The sequence below is a fragment of the Colobus angolensis genome, unplaced genomic scaffold, assembly GCF_000951035.1.
Source record: "Colobus angolensis palliatus isolate OR3802 unplaced genomic scaffold, Cang.pa_1.0 Scaffold128, whole genome shotgun sequence".
NCBI lineage: Eukaryota > Metazoa > Chordata > Mammalia > Primates > Cercopithecidae > Colobus > Colobus angolensis.
Window position 1 is genome coordinate 1,519,492 of NW_012114030.1, and position 4,920 is coordinate 1,524,411.

The window sequence follows — 4,920 nt, forward strand, 5'->3', positions numbered from 1 at the left end:
GGGGGAGGGGTGGCAGGAGCGAGCAGTGGCGCGAGGTGCCGCGCACACCGGCGCGGTTAGCTCCCGGCCGGAGAGGGGGAGAGAATCAAGTCGGTGAACCTCGCACCCCTAGCCCTGGGAGTGGGTAAGGAGCGGCCCGGGCGCTCACGCGCGCCAAGGATTTAGGGTCTCAAGGTCTCAAACCGCCTTAGAAGCCGGCGGCCGCTGTCGCTTCACAATGAGCGTGTGAGGCGCTGGGGGAGGAGCCGAAGACGCCAGAGGAAGGGCCGGCCGCTCCGCCCACGCCGGCGCTGCGTCGCGATGCCTCCGCGGGAGTGTGGCGGCACGTCGTGCGTGAGGCTCTTCCGCCACCTGGGGGCCCGTGGGCGGAGCCTTAAGTGCCAAAATATCTCCGGGACTGGACCACCCGAGCGACTGCGCTTTTAGGCAGGTGGTAGGTTTCGCAAGGAGCTACCCCCCCACCCTGTTTAAGTAACAGACTGATGAGCATTAAAGTGATTCGTTTGAGCGTGTTGATCTTTGCAGATGAGTTTACGTCTCGTACTAAATTATTTTAAATTTTTGTGATTTTGACCTAACTTGTTCCTCTATGCCCGAGAATGAATCTTTAAACTGTAGTAACAAAGACTGAAGGCCAAAGTTCTGAGTTCAAAATCCTCCACCCAACCCTGCATTGAAGGCAGCTTCGTTCATTCAAAATGAGTTGGGCGTTGGGGTATTCAGTTAGTTGTTTTGGACAAAAGGATAATTAAACTGCTTCCTGCTCTCGAGTTCATGCTAGTGGTGGATTCAGAGAATTTGACGAAATCTAGTAGGTGAAGCACAGGGCATTACAAGAGCAAATGGGAGTGACACCTAATCTTAATCCAGTTTTGGGCGACCAGATCAGATAACGGACAAGAGGGCTGGGCGCGGTGGCTCACACCTGTGATCCTAACACTTTGGGAGTCCGAGGCAGAAAGATCGTTTAAGGCCAGGAGTTTGAGACCAGCCTGGGCAACAAAGTGAGACTTCGTCTCTACAAAAAATAAATTTTAAATTATTTTTTTAAAAAAACTGATAAGAGGGTAGGGAGATGGGTTTCTAAGCAGGGGAATAGGATATGACAAACTAAGAAAAACCCAGCTTGTCCTAAGCATAAAATTATAGGGGGGAAAGAGGTAGCTAACCTGGGATCAGGTTTTAAAGGCTCCCAGGTCTTATAAGAGACCTGGACATTATCCTCAAAGCAGTGGGGAGCTTATTTAAGAAAGTGAAAGAGGCTGGACATGGTGGCTCAGGCCTGTAATCCCAGTACTTTGGGAGCTTTGAGGTCAGGAGTTTGAGACCAGCCTGGTCAACATGGTGAAACCCTGTCTCTACTAAAAATGCAAAAATTAGCGAGGCGTGGTGATGCGTGCCTGTAATCTCAGCTACTCAGGAGGCTGAGGCAAGAGAATCACGAACCCAGGAGGCGGAGGTTGCCGTGGGCCCAGATTGCACCACTGCACTCCAGCCTGGGTGACAGAGCAAGACTCCTTCCCCCCAAAACAAACAAAAAACAAGTGAAAAAAGGTCAGATTTGCATTTTTAAAGGTTTACTCTTTGCAGTGTGGAGAATGGAGTGGAGCTGTTACGTCCATGTGGTCTTAATCCCAGCGAAATTCTCAATGTCTCAGTCTCTTTGCTCTAAATATTAGCATTTGAACTCTTCCCAGCCCCTCTGCACCAAACACATGCACAACTAGCTACGACACTGCCTTACTCTGGGTAATAGTCCTTCGCTCTGCCTCACTCCTGCCTTCAGATGTGCTAGTTTCCCCTCCTATGTGCTCGTGTTTGTTTTTGAGATGGAGTTTCATTCTTATTTCCCAGGCTGGAGTGCAATGGCACAATCTGGGCTCACCACAAACTCCGCCTCCCAGGTTCAAGCGTTTCTCCTGCCTCAGCCTCTTGAGTAGCTGTGATTACAGGCATGCGCCACCACCACACCTGGCTAATTTTGTATTTTTAGTGGAGACGGGGTTTCTCCATGTTGGTCAGGCTGGTCTTGAACTCCCGACCTCAGGTGATCCGCCACCACGCCCGGCCCAAATGCTGTTTTAAAGGCCATCATGTCTCCTGGGTTCCCTAACACAGTTCAGCTTTTTCCTGGCATTACCTGGACCACCTGAGGCCATGACACGTCTCTACCCTCATTGACAGTTGTGAGCACTGAGTGCTCTAACCCTCTTCCATCTACCCCATCCGGCTCCACACTCAAATTCTGAGTTTTAAGCCCCGTGAAACTTCTTTCTCCATAGCTTGCCTTGCCCTTGCTAGTGGCAGCTAATTCGCATGGGGTCTACAGCAGCCTCAATTCTTGCCTCCTCAGAAGACAGAATTCCACCAAGGAGCATAAGGCAGAGGGAGAGACAGGCAAGTTTTAGAGCAGGAATGAATGTTTATTAAAAAATTTTAGAGCAGGAATGAAAGGAAGTAAAGTACACTTGGAAGAGGGCCAAGTGAATGACTTGACAGATTCAAGTCCCTGGTTTGACCTTTGACTTGGAGTTCCATACGTTGGCATGCTTCCAGGCGTTTAGGGTTTGCATCTCTTCTCCCCTGATTCTTACCTTGGCGTGGGCTGTCCACATGCACAGTGGCCTGCCAGCACTTAGAGGGCCCACAAGCACAGTGTGTTCAGTATACTGAAGTTGTGCACATGCCTACTTGAGGCAGTCTTCCCTTATGGGTCTAGCATTCCTGGAGGAAGGGCATGTACCATTAAACTCCACCATTTTGCCTCTTGGTGCACTTCCCCAACTTCTGAGATCTTACTGAGAAGCTGCTGATCACCAGCTTCAAGTGTTTTCCATCTATGGAGAGACTGCCTTTCCCCGGTGCTGGCTGCAACCAATTACTATTTTAGAGACAAGTTTAACAACCACCTGACCATCACCTGATGGTTGCCTGACATTCCTGGTGGTGGGGTTGGGGCAGCACTCCTGCCTGGCTCATGTCTCACTAGCTACCTACTGTGACACCCTTATTCAACTCTTCCATACAAGCACTGTTCACATAGAATTCTCTTACAATTCTCTACTTTCTCGTTCTTCAAGCCCAAGTATCAGTTATTTGGAACATCCTGTATTACTGAGTCCCTCCTCTGAGCTCCCAGAGCAGTGTATGTTTTTGTTTATATTTGTCTCACCTTTCTTTTGGAATTTGAGGTCATAAAGGGCATTTCTCTATCCCTCATGCCTAGCTCAGTGGCGGGCACCCACCCCCTCACTAAGTCGTTGGGGTAACACGGGAATGTTGTCTTATCGTGTGCAATTTAAAAATTTTATCACTATGGCGGGACTCAGTGGCTCACACCTGTAATCCCAGCACTTTGGGAGGCTGAGGCGGTCAGATTACCTGATTCAGGAGTTCGAGACCAGCCTGGCCAACATGATAAAACCCCGTTTCTACTAAAAATACAAAAATTAGCCGGGCATGGTGGCAGATGCCTGTAATCCCAGTTACTTAGGAGGCTTGAGGCAGGATAACTGCTTGAAGCCGGGAGGTGGAGGTTGCAGTGAGCCAAGGTCACACCATTGCACTCCAGTCTGGGGAACAAGAGTGAGACTTCGTCTAGAAAAAAAAAATGTGCCAGGCGCGGTGGCTCAAGCCTGTAATCCCAGCACTTTGGGAGGCCGAGACGGGCGGATCACGAGGTCAGAAGTTCGAGACTAGCTTGGCCAATATGGTGAAACCCCGTCTCTACTAATAATACAAAAATTAGCTGGGTGTGGTGGCTCGCGCCTATAGTCCCAGCTACTCGGGAGCCTGAGGCAGAAGAATCGCTTGAACCCGGGAGGTGGAGGTTGCAGTGAGCTGAGATCATGCCACTGCACTCCAGCCTGGACAACAGAGCCAGACTCCATCTCAAAAAAAAAAAGATACTGTGCTACCTTTTGTATAAGGAAGAAGGGGAAATATGAAAACATAAATGTATCTGCAGGTTTTTGCCAAAAAAAAAAAAAAACAAGTGTAAACCATAAACTAATCACATTGGTTACCTGTGATGGGGGGGTTAGGGGAAAATGAGGATTGCTTGAGCTCAGAAGGTCCTGGCTGCAGTAAGCTGTGATCTCGCCACTGCACTCCAGCCTGAATGACAGATCCAGACCCTATCTCAAAATAAAAACAAGACAGTATGGGGAAAATGGATACATTTGGAATATAGACTACAAAGTATTGCATCCATGATAAATTTCCTGAATGTGTTATGACTCTGCTGGAGATATGGAAGGATGTATTCTTTCCTGTGGTTGTTAAGACAGGGTCTTACTCTGTCACCCAGGCTGGAATGCAGCAGTGGGGTCTTGGCTCAATGCAGCCTCCACTTCCCAGGCTCGAGAGGTCCTCCCACCTCAGTCTCCCAAGTAGTTGTGACTGGAACTATAGGTGTGCACCACCACGCCCAGCTAATATTTTTTTTTTTTTGGTAAAGATGGGGTTTTGCTGTGTTGCCCATGCTGGTCTTGAACTGCTGGCCTCAAGCTATCCACCTGCCTCTGCCTCCCAAAGTGTTGGGATCACAGGTATGAGCCTGCCTGGCCATGGTGTTTTTTTGTTTTCTGAGACAGTCTCCCTCCCTCTTGTCGTCCAGGCTAGAGTGCAGTGGTGAGATCCCAGCCCACTGCAACCTCCGTCTCCTGGGTTCAAGTGATTCTCCTGCCTCAGCCTCCTGAGTAACTGGGATTACAGGCATGTGCCACCATGCCTGGCTAATTTTGTATTTTTAGTAAAGACGGGGTTTCTCCATGTTAGTCAGGCTGGTCTTGAACTCCTGATCTCAGGTGATCCACCTGCCTCAGCCTCCCAAAATGCTGGGATTACAAGTGTGAGCCACTGCACCTGGCCTAATTTTTGTATTTTTAGTACATACGGGGTTTCACCACGTTAGCCAGG